The sequence below is a fragment of the Papilio xuthus genome, unplaced genomic scaffold (assembly GCF_000836235.2).
Source record: "Papilio xuthus unplaced genomic scaffold, Pxut_1.1 DF827680.1, whole genome shotgun sequence".
NCBI lineage: Eukaryota > Metazoa > Arthropoda > Insecta > Lepidoptera > Papilionidae > Papilio > Papilio xuthus.
This window is the reverse complement of record NW_013530969.1, coordinates 4,396,605-4,409,923: the sequence shown is the minus strand read 5'-3', so window position 1 is coordinate 4,409,923 and position 13,319 is coordinate 4,396,605. Positions and strand designations below refer to the sequence as shown.

The 13,319-nt window shown below is 31.3% G+C and overlaps 1 protein-coding gene across 1 annotated transcript in view; it reads right to left on the bottom strand.

Annotated features, from left to right (window-relative positions):
* The window catches only part of LOC106117467 (uncharacterized), a 32,313-nt gene that overhangs the window by 2,217 nt on the left and 16,777 nt on the right, over positions 1–13,319 (bottom strand). The window lies entirely within an intron of this gene.

Genomic DNA, 13,319 nt, shown 5'->3' with positions numbered 1-13,319 from the left:
GCATTATAATATTCATACATATTACTTTCTCACTATATATATTATAAATGAGAATGTTTAGATGGATGGATGTTTGTTTGAAGTTATCTCCAGCACGGCTGAACAGATCGTGCTGAAATTTGGTATAGATGTAGAACATAATCTGGAAGAACACATGGCCTAAGTTTTTTTTTAATTCCGCGCGGACGAAGTGGCATTCGACACTTAGCTACTAACTTTACTTCTTAAAATCTTCTCTTTTTTTCTCTTAAAATCTTCTAAATATGAAACTAATTAACTTGTTAATATTAAAATATTAAGCACTGTAAATATTTACAGTTTTATTAACAGTCTAGAATTATTTTTCCATAGGCCTCTTAAAGCTTAAACGTATAGACTGAAGAAAATTATAATCTGCGTAAAATTATTGAACAGCCCCGTCGTTTATAACTTTCAAGCGGCTTTGTTCACATTGTATCACTTTCACTTAGTTTCACAATGGATGTATGTATTCAGTTAAGTTCTTTAAGCTCGCTACAGACTTTATTTTCAACTATACAGTTTAGACAAAAATCACTAGTGCCTACACTTATTATTAGTAACATGATTATTCTACTGTAATTATCGTTTGGTCTGTTTGTACGTCGTACACGAGGCGTCTTGACGTTACAATTGTACTGTAGTGCACGTTATTAATGACCTTTGTAAGGTTCATTATTAACGACCGCTGTCGCCTGCCCACAAGAAAAATAGCCTATGAATACAACATTAAGAATAGTCTGTAAATTGATGATTTTCTATTTTAGAGATAATTAAGACAATAATTAGTTTTAATAAATTACTAAGAACATAATTGAAAACCCAAAAACTGTGACATTCAGAAAAATATGAATCGAATTAAGCCTCAACCTTCAAAATCTCTTGAGTCTTTATTGTCTTTTCTCTTTCTCTTCAGCCATATGAAGCCAAAGCCGGGAATAGACCTCCCCTAAAGATCGCCACGGTGATCTTTTATATCTTATATATAAAATACTCGTGTCACAATTTTCGTTCCCATACTTCTCCGAAACGGCTTGACCGATTCTCATGAAATTTTGTGAGCATATTGAGTATGTCTGAGAATCGGCCAACATCTATTTTTAATCCCGCGCAGACGAAGTCGCGAGCGACAGCTAGTTTTTTTATAAATCTTTATTAGTCTTACGTAAAAATATGAATTATTCTGAGTTAGGTAACGGTTAATCTGACACATATGTAAGCATGAAAACTGTTGTCATTCGGATACAAAAAGGGCTACCTATAATAATTTTAATACGACCACTTTCCTCCTATATCCTCTAGATGAGCGACAAACGCGATAAATATCAAGGAGTTGCAGTATTTTGATATTGTAGTATGTATTTTGTTTTGTGACGCTTTGCATGGTATGCGCAATATACGAGTAAGTGGCTAAATATTTAATAAGTTAAACAAGGATAACCGTCATCCTTTGTATACGCTGTTTGTAGAATTAGACGATGTATTCATTGCCGCACATACCGTGTATATGATACATGCATGCATCTTCACTTTGCTTAAAACATTCCATTTGGATGTGTAGTGTATAGAGCGTCGATGGCTTAGGGGATAAGTGTTTGATTACAATCTGCACATCCTGGGTCAAATCTCTCCATGTACTAATGTGTTTTTCGATTTAAATATGTACATTTATCCGACGTTCTTACACTGAAGGAAAACATATCTAAGAAGAAATTCAAAAGATATGTATGAAGTCAACCAATCAGTACTGCCAGCCTGGTCGACTATGGCCTAGTCACCCCTAACTTAGGGTAGGCTCTGAGCCCCTTAGTGGGAACATATAGTGAGCAGATAAATTAAAATTCAATGCTTTAAATAAGTTTCGTATTATCCGAATCGTTTATACTTAGTGATAAAGAATCTTATTTACAGATTCATCTTATTTAATGCATGTATAAACTCAGTTAAAATAGTAGTTGGAATATTTCTTTGAATATCTTCCACACTTGTACGAATGTGTTTCTTTTACTTTGAGTACAGACGTGATTTTTCCCTCGGGTCGTTAGTCGAGAGAAACTGTATAGCACTACAAAGGGAATAAGTGTTAGTACAGTACAATGTATACGTTTCTCGCGAAAATATTTCATTTCGCTAAACCGCGAATAACATAGGTTTATTTCGTGACAGATTTCTAAACAGTTTGATGTGGTTTATATCGTTTTGAATCTATTTCAGTTATAATTTGACTGCCAGTATGTTAAAGTCACGACTAATACACGAATATTCATCTTATAAGGAAATAAACATATGACAATTTTTGGGTTATTTATTTTAAGATTTTTCTGTGTGATTTCGAGGAAGTAAGGTAAATTCTAGGAAATGTGATATTTTAGAAACAGTAAGTCAATTACTGTCAGTGACTATAACAAACAAGATAAAATTCGTATGATAATTTTAGAACAATATATTCGTATTTAATATTAGTTGTGCTCGCGACTTCGTCTGTGTGAAATACTGTCTTTGTCTTATTTCTCTAAAATAAAACATTTTTTCTAAAATAAACGTAGCCCAACTTACTCCTTATTATATCAGCTATCTGCTTATCAAAGTCCCGTCATAATCGGTCGAGCCATTTCAGAGATTAGCCGGAACAAACAGACAGACAGAAATTGTAAAAAATATTATTTTGTTCTATGTACCGTACCGTACCGTACCGTATATGTTATGTTATGTATATTCATAAACATGTAGTAAAAACGGTTATTTCAATATTACAAACAGACAAACCAATTTTATATATGTATAGATGGAGTGATGGTTTTAATTATCAATAATACCTACTTTATACCAAATAGTTTATTCCTAGTAACAAATGAAATTCCTCAACAAGTTGTGTAAACTTATTTGTCAGGATGTATGTAACTGTTCGGTGAATTTAATTAAAAGCGCCGCAACACTCGTTAAGGTAACTTACTGCGGTTACTAATTCACATTGCTCTTGTGATATATTTGAAACTTATTATTATAATAGTAGTAGTCGCCCGCGATTCCGTCCGCGAAAAATAATAACTATTACCTATGTGTCTTTCTAGTCTATATTTATTTATTTATTTATTTATTTATAATAGGAAGCCAACATATTACATGAATGATTACAATCTAATAAAAAAATATTTGTTTATATCTAATATGTTCTACATCTATGCTATTAATTTCAGGGAAATCTATCCAGCTTTTCTGAAGATATCTTCTAACATACATCCATCCATCCAAACAATCGCATTTATAATATTAGTAAGATTACTTTCAACTTTGATTTGTGTTTTAGAAATCATTCATTTAGACTTAAATAACAAACACAGCTTTTACATTTTAAATTGTTGTTCTGGTATATTAATATTTAATGGTTTATTAAATTTACTTTCCGTAGCTTTTCATTTTTGATTTTTATTAAATAAATTTTACCTTTCTATCCTGACAACAGTGTTTTATGTTTCCCGATTATATGTATATACGTATATGTTTTTTTTTTATATCATAAGGTGTCAAACAAGCGAGCGGCCACCTGAAATCGCTGAAATGGCGAAGTAACCGTTGCCCATGGATATACGCAATTGCATATGCGTTGCCTACCTTTAATCGACGGAGGAGAGGATGCACAGAAAGAAAATATTTTCCCCTTCCATGCATCCTCTCATCCGGAAAATCCACTTCCACTTCCCATCCATTCCTTATAATAAAAAGGGTGGAAGAGAAAGAGGACTAAATTAGTCCTCCGAGACACACACTCATCAGACGAAACGCGGAATTGCTTCCACTTGACGCCTGTCTTCTGTGTGGTCGTGGTATTTCACCAGGCGAGCCGGGCCGATTCGTGCGAAGATGTTAAAGCGGGCTCCATTACTGATTGTTCCTTTTCTATAGATTAATCTTAATGTAGAAGTGAGGCACTTTTAGTTCTGAATATTTTCTGTTATTATTATACCTTTCTGTTCTAATTTATTTGGACATATTGAGGTCAGGGAGTGAATTTATTACTCGTTTACCGCGTTCTGGTCTTTGACGAATTTGCATAGGTACGATTCATGTGCCATGTTATGACAGGTATGAAATAAAAAAGGATTTATTCAGTGTACTGTTATTTGCAATTTTTGACACATTAAATTTACAGATTAAATCAGGAGATTATTACCTCGAAGTATGGCCTAGTCACGCCTAACTTAGGGTAGGCTCCGAGCTCTTCCATGGGGACGTATAGTGAGCTGATGATGATAATTAAATGAAATGTGCCAAATATCTCTTAACTGTTTGTTAATACTATAATCAAGTAACTTCTCAGGTTATTTTTTCTATAGAGTAAATTTTTAATTAACCCGAAAATAATAAAGCAGAAGAAATATTTAATAACGAATAAATAAAACGCGAAAGTTTAAATGGATAGATGTTTGTTGGTTAGTATCTACAGAACGACTACATTGATCTTGATGAAATTTGGCATAGGCTGTGAGAACACATAGGCTATTATACTAATTGTTTTCTTTAACTCCGCGCGGACGGATACGCGGGCGACAGCTAATATGTATATAAATAGTTCCCTTCATATTTCTATTCGCAGAGCATCGTATGGTAGGACAGGTTACTGAAGTGATAATTGATTAACGTTCATCTGAGCGTGATTTTGTTCGTCTACTATTACCATGTCTACCTTTAATCCCATTTATTTTACACTTGGCTGCAAGACGCGACAGACGCTTCGGAGAAAACGGGAAGATACGTTTAACAAAATTCAAAATACTAGCTGTCGCCTGCAACTCCGTCCCCATGGAATTAAAAAAAGTTTAATAGTCTATGTGTTCTTCCAAACTATGTTCTACATCTATGCCAAATTTCATGAAGATCCGTTCAGCCGTTTCGGAGATACCTTCTTTCAAATGTCCATCCATAAATTCATCTAAACATTCGCAATCATATTAGTAACATTATATTTTTCATGTAAAAAATACTTTATAGTATAAAGTATACTTATGCCAAAGGAAATAGAATCACCTAATTTACTATTTCTATTCATTTGAACACTAATGAGTCAGAAGAAAAATTTTTCAATGTTCAAAAGCTCGAGTTGAAATAACACCGTAAAGAAAGCGCATTTATGTTTTAATGGTGTTTTAAGAGGGTTAAAGTACTCCGCCATTTGTTCGGAAACATTGAACCGACCAATCCGATGCTTGAGATTCGATTTTGTCGGCGATACTTTGTCGCCTTTGAAACGAAATCAGCTTTTTAAGGTTTTAACTTTTCTGTATTTTTTAAAAACTTCAATGGAAAGCGTTTTAGTTAACCACGAAATCAATGTGAAAAGTAAATAAAGGTTATTGTTAATTGATTTTCATTCCAAAATAATTACAAAACGTTTTATTACGCGTATGTGCATTGATTGTCGTTGGAACAGTTTCTCATCTAATAAAAAAAAAACAAATAACTGTTTTCCTTTTTTAAATTTTTTTTTACAAAATTGCATTTTTTACAATTTGCATGATTTAACATTCTTCTCTTATATTTGAATATATATTAATATTGAAAGTGAAATCAAATGTACATCAAGATTATATGAGTCCGTGAGTTTCGTAAATGCAAAGTTTGTATTTGCAAAGTGAACATATTGCGTCGCTAAGTATAAATTTAAATTCTCCTTAAACTTTAAATTATATCCAATTAAACACTTACAAGTTTCAATTGCAGCTGATGTTTCGCACACAGTCTGTATTCTTAATGAGAGGTAAACGAATTTAACTCAAATAACGGACTAAAAGGTGCTGAAGTACACAGATTAGGTACTACGCAGAAATATTGGACCGTATAGTTATCTCTGTTTTTTCAAAAAGAGTGAAAAGGATAACAATGTTTTCAAATTAGTGTTTAACCAGTTATAGAATAACCATAACAAGCAGTTTTGTAACTAGTATATAGTAATAAGTAGTGATTAAAAAATATTTTTAGGGTTCCGTACCTCATAAGAAAAAAACGGAACCCTATCCGTTATAGTTGTCCGTCCGTCTGTCTGTCAAGACCCTTTTTTATTATTGAAAAGTTTTGAATATCACACGTGTCTCGCCGGAAACTTTTTATAAATCGATTAAAAAGTTGTATGGGGTACCACGTATTTCACTTTTAATTATAACAAAATTCTAAAATACAAATTTCATTAAATTACATAGTAATCTAGTTTAACTTAATAATCCCGTAACTCAGGTGCGTTGCAGTAGAAACTGTCCTTAACTGGGATTAGATACGATGATATATTGCGGGCATTATTCAGCCTCTTATAGAGTTAGGTTGTTAATGCTTTAAGGGTGTGAGCTTAGAGGCATAAACTAGTTGTTTAAAGTTTTACTCTAGCCTAAGTTAGGTTCTTCGCAACTAATTGAATTTCAACTCAAGACTAACAAAGATATGCCCTTTTATGTATTCAGTCGTTAAATAAATTTACTTACACATTATAGACTTAATCATAGTTATTATTCTAGGATAAATAGATAATCAGAGTGCCAATAGCTTAGTGGTTAAGGGTACAGATTTCCAATCATGTGGTCGTGAGTTCAAATCCCACCATTCGGCTATTGTCGTAAACCATTACCTACCATAAGCTTACTTGGAATGGTATAAGAAATATTAGTTAATTAACAAAAATCCGCTAATACTATTTTAAAAAAGCTTTTGGGAATCAACAGAAGTAGATTGTTATTGTATATTAATATGTTTTTCGTATTTAACATAGCTTTTATTTTGTTCCAATTTTTATCGGAAACAAAAGAAATAATAATACTATAAATTTGAAAAATAAATTTTGAATAATCATTGGTTACTTTATTTCATTTATCGTGGGTTTCTTACACCAAAATCTCAGTTCAAACTTATTACCTCTACTTTGTCAAAGCTGACAGGGATGACGATATGTTTTATACACATTTTGTTCTCAGAAACCATCGATTAATATTCAATAGAAATAAATGTGTCCTCATTTTATTCGAATTAATTATAACTAGGAGTTAAACGCATTCTTATTAACAAAGCTTTAGATAACGAAGTTAATTCAGTAATGAGATAGAACAATGTTGCGTGCGTGACTAATGTGTATCACTTTGCGTAGTTAACTTTGTTAGGAAGTTCGCCATCGAAATTAATGATCAGTATAAAATATGTATTATTACATTCAAACTTTATACCAGCTCGTAAGTTCGAGCGCATGATTTCGAAGTAGCTAAGCCTATTACAAACGGAGGAAAGCGCGATTCACGGGTACCTCATCCCCGAGTCCTTCACTTCCTGCTTTTTCCTTTACAGAATTTCGTTATATAAAATGTATCGTAGGATATTCCGAGCTTACGTAAAGTTTGGTCGACACTATACAGTTACTAATGATATCCAATTCTTTATCTTGTTACGTTCTTGTTAAGTGTGTTGTGTTAAGAAGTATATATTCCATTCAAGCTGACTGAAATAATAACTTATACGTTCTAATAATATGTCGATTATAACTTCGAAATTGAATTATACGAGTAACATAAGTTACAAGAACACTTATAACAGTTTATCTCTTTTATTGATCAATTGTGGTCTTAAAGTCTCGTAAATAAGAAAATAATGGTATACAAGTATTTGAATTATATTGGTCAAAAATTTTGTATTATATTTTGGCCAATTCATTAAATGTCCCCACTGAGGAGCCCAGTGAAGGTTGGTTGACTTCACAACTATCTTTAAATATCTATTGATATGTGCAGGTTGCATCACGATGTTTTCCTTTACGATAAGAAGTCGGATAAATGTACATATGTAAATCAATAAAACACTGGTACATGGCAGGATTCGAACCCAGGATCTGCAGATTACAAGTCAAATGGCCCTGAGCCACAGGCGCTCCGGTTTACATGCGTTTGTTTAATGAGTTAATTCGCTTGGAACATTACGCCTTGTCATCTAATTTATTTTCATTTAACTGTGTCATTTACAGGACAATGTGCGAGATATTTTTATTTGTGTGGATTATGGTTATTTTTTAAAAGGGGATATTGATTCTCCCTGACGGTAAATTACGAAATTAATCCTTATTGTGGCAAGATTTCTTTTTTGAAGTAAAGCAAAGTTAAAAAAAACTAAGAAAAAAATTATTTTATAGTGACCGTATATTTTTATAAAGTTGTATGTTTGGTATGCTATATTAAATGAACACAAGGGTTAAGTAGGTAAATACATAGTTTCTTTGGCTTTGATTACCAGTTGAAATTAAAATCTGATATTTATCAAAAATGTGAAGTGCTAGTATTCGGTATTATTGTGGTTTATTTAGCTTTAAATTTCTCGTGAAAATTTTATAACTATTGCTGTGTTTTTGTAAAAATTGTATTTATTGCACACGATCAAATCTTTTCACCTCATCTTACCTTAATAATAGTAGAAATGGAAATATTTGGATGCATTGTTTGTAAGATGATATCTCCAGAACGGTTGCATGAATATCGCTGAAATTTAGCATATTTGTAGAACATAGCCTGAAGGAATACATAGGTAACTAATTAAGTTTTTATTTTTAATGTAACGCGGACGGGGTCGGAGACAGGTTGTAATTTATAAAGAAGAGAGAACCCACAGGTTTTTGAATAAATGAAAGCGATATAAGTAATATGAATTTTATTACGCAATTAAGTTTATGTTAGGTAATAAAACAACTTAAGACTTTGATGTTCTGAGATATCTCCACATCAGTGCGAGGATTTTTGAAGTATGAATGATTGATGAGTCGACATACGACGCCAGATGTGACGTTACGGAAATTTGTTTAGCAAATGTACCTAGAATCTATTTTTTTTTTATAAAACTCTTATTTACTGAAATATTTTTTTAGTATATTTTTTTTTAATTAATTAACTTAACCGTAACTAAGGAATGGATATTTTTAAATAGCTATCGCCCGCGACTCCGTCTGCGCGAAATTAAAAAAGTAATTAGTAGCCTAAATGTTCTTGCAGCCTATGTACAACATCTATGTCAAATTTCAATGGTATGCATACAACTGTTCCGGAGATACGTTTAAACAAACATCCATCCATTAATCATAACATAACTAGCTGTCGCCCGCGATTCCGTTATCGCGGAATTAAAAAAAAAAACGAAAAAGGAGCCTATGTATTCTTCCAGACTATTTTCTATATGGCATAAATTTCATCCAGATCCGTTCAGCCGTACCAGAGATCCCAATAAACAATCATCTATCCATCCAAATAAACATTCGCATTGATAATATTAGTATTATGGTAGTTTATTTTTTATAGGTTTCTGCAATCATATTATCATGTTTAAAAAGCTCTTAAAATAGCATCATATCGCCTCCGCGACTTGTTCCAATATTTTATATCGTATCATTAACCTACATTCCAAACTCGGTTCATTTGTTAGAGGCAAAACACGAATTATCATGTCATTAAAAACCTATTTGTTTATATTTTGATGTACTAAAAATCCATTGTTTCAAAATTAAAAGGGTGTTATTATTTTAATGTTTAAGAATAACGATTCAAAAAGTGCTATATAGATCACGCTAAAATTTGGCATAGAGGTAACATAGCTTGGGAGAACATAACTATTTTTTTTAATTCTGAACAGAGCGAAAGTTTAGATGGATTGATGTATGGATGGATATTTGTTAGAAATGAATCGATCGAATTTAACTCAGATGTAGAACATAGTCTCGAAAAACACTTAGGCTACTTACTGTGTTTTTTATTCCGCGCGGACGGAGTTGCGGGCTAGTTATTGTATATAATTTTCAGAATTTTGGCCAGTTATTTTTTTATAATTTTCTCTTTTATAATTCCAAATTGCCAATACGGTAACATATTTTTATAACAGTAATCAATGATATAAGCCAATGCCTTGAGATTTCCATCGGGATTAAATGAGTGCTATCGAGGACGCTATTAATATGGTACGGTCAGCAGAACACGTTATGAGAAAAAAGATAAAATTTCTTGCTGAAATTCAAAAATATTTTCTTAGTTAGTAATTTCATATGTTTCGCATCATTAAATTTTATGAATTGGTTCTTTGTTTTCTTTACTAACCTCTAAATAATAAGGACATTGAATCGATAGCACAATTCTTGTTATATATTTTTAAATCTTTATCTCAGTAAATGATAGGTGTCAGATATGACGATTTATCGTTTCGTTCTTTGAATAATTTGTCGGTAACACGAAACCCTTACTGAAAACGTGATTTTCTTTTTTTTATTTTATTTTTATAATGATCCCCTTTTTATAAAGATCGCTCTTATATAAGGATATTCTTAGATAGAGATATATATATTATATTATGATTGAAAAAAATGTCATATGAATAGTATTTTTTTGTAGTCCTAAAATCCTTCATCAAATACAGTTGCTACATCTCACTTCTAACTAATATTATAAATGGGAATGTTTAGATGGATGGATGTTTGTTTGAAGGTATCTCCAGAACGACTAAACGGATCTCGATGAAATGTTGCATACATACAGAAAATAGTCTGGAAGAACACATAAGCTATTAATTACAGCTACAGTAGTTGAATAAATAATATTCTGAAATCAATGTAAAAGATACAATATATAATATTTTTGGCATAATATTAAACTGCTTTCTTTTTATTATAATATTATTATACAAAACTAGCTGTCGCCCGTGACTCCGTCCGCGTAGATATAGAAAAAGACTTAATTAGTGTAGCCTATAGTTCTTTCAGACTATGTTCTATATGTATGCCAAATTTAATCGAGATCCGTTCAGCCGTTCTAGAGATATCTTCAAACACACATCCATCCATCCACATCACATCCATCTAAACATTCGCGTTATTAATATTAGTAAGTTAAATAAAAAGCAGCTCTTCAAGGCACAAATTCGAAAAAAAATGAGTAAATAGTGTCCTATGACCGTCTCCTGGCTCTAAGCTACCTCCTCACCAATTTTCAACCATATCGGTAAAGCCGTTCTTGAGTTATAAATAGTGTAACTAACACGACATTCTTTTATATATATATAGATGTGTAACACTTGAATATTGCTTTCAACTAACTGAGACTACAATTTAGTCAACAAATTTAATTTACTCAAATCCTTTGAAAAGCTTTCATTGATATTTGAAAGGATCAACATCTTATCGTGGGTAATAATGTCTTCAGCCAATTCTAACACCCTTTTGTATATGTTGACATATAACGCGGTCAAATTGGCACTCCGGTCGACCTTTAGCCAATTTTGTTAAAGTACCCGAGATTATAGGAAGTGATAGTAATAAATATCCAATTTATTCTCGTCCTTTCCTACAATATTAAATCGTATATCGCTTAAAACGTTATTTTATACAATTTAATATTTGTTCAAAATAAAAGCATCATACTCTTCTCTTAAAAACATATATACAACACACTACGATTTAACAAATACAAGTAATTTAAGACAACACTATTCTCTGCTCATTGTTACAACTCACCCTTTTTTACACTGAAAAAATAACAAAACACTACTCGATAAAAAAAAGAAATAAAATCTCACGGCGCCACTATGTGCCAGTAACTTTTTACCTTTTTAGTGGCGCCCTCTAACGTAATGTCGCTAATTACGCTTAGACAATATTAATACTATAGAAACCAATTTGAAGGTAAAACAATTATTGAATCGGACTAGTTTATGTTTACAATTCTTCTTTAATTAATTTTTGTTTCCTTTTCTATTTCTTCAATATACTTTGATTAACTTACTCATACCTAGTAAATTAATATTTTGTCTTTATACTTAAAATATTACAATCTCTCTCTCACATTTCATGTATTTTCTATCTTGTAGCTAATATTAAAAATAAGTTTATTTTTAACGTCGACAGCCATTTTAATATAAAAGTAGGCGCGTGCTCGTTTTTTCTATGTCATAACACTCGATGAAGCAGAATAGAATATATTCTACGAGCGCTTGAAATGTATCTTCTGAGATTTAAAACTATTTAATATTTACTTCTCATGTTAAATATTATAGAAAGTATATTGCTGTTGAAAATTTTCTTATGTTCACCGCCGAAATACATATAGAAAAATATTTTTTATCTTTTTCATTCTAGTATAATAAAACAGATATAACGAAATACGTTTGACCATGTGCAGGAAACTCAAGGTTACGTGGTATTGTGGTCCCTGTATCGAATTCTAATTCAGGTTTAGCTAAATAAATTAATAAAATAATGAATTAGAGGTACATTATTATTAAAATCAGATTAAAAATTAACTTTTTAAATTACTGATGTTGTTTATAATACAACTGTTTGTATTAAAGTTTTCGGCATTTACCAGATAACAAGCTTTCATTTGTTAGTAAATTTGCTCTCCCAAAAGAGGATTAATAAGGCGATATCGTCGACCTAAATAAAGATATCTTTTGTTATTTCGTAAGACTTCTTATCTCAAAGAGTTACGTTTTAAAAGATATGTGGTACATACATTTATAAATAGGTTTTTGACTTCATCTTTTCTTTCAAATCTGAAAAAGTTTACTTTCTATCTGACATCTCATCTTTGAATTTGTTAAAGTTTATGAGACGTCAACTTTTCTTTTATAATCTTTATTGGTTTGATGTTTTTTTTTTCAATAAAAGCAAAGACTCTATTAATTTATTAAAACAATCGACAAATCTCAGGTGTTTGTCAAATATTAATCGTAAATTCCATGTTTCAGGTGTTTGATAAATAAATTGACATGCTTCAAGGATTGTTTGAAAACGTCTTAAGTATCAAATAAGTCGAGTGGGTTAAAGTACGCGAAATAGATTTGTTAACCATATATTCGAATCGTAATTAAAATGAGTGTTTATTTAAGTGATATATCCAAGTTTTATTGATAGAAAACTTTTATTATTTATCGAGAACAAATGGGACATTTAGTTACAAATGTACGTAATATATAAACTGCTTTTGTTTTTATATATTGAACATTTTATACATTTTAAGTACATATATACGTAATGCAATGTCGCCAAACTGTTTTCTACTTTTGGTTAGTCCATCAAAGTTTCTGAATCCGAGGTGCTAGCGGCTAACATCAAAAGTAACTTTTATTATTTTGGGTATGAAGTTGTTAAAAGAAACAAGTAAATATTTTTAAGTCGTAAATACGGTTGTAATATAATAAAAAAAATGTAAAAGAAGTTTAGGATTTTTATACTATTTTGGATGCTTATCTCCATCGTAGATTTGAAAATTTATTCGCTAACACTAATTAGCTCCAAGATAAATAGGTGT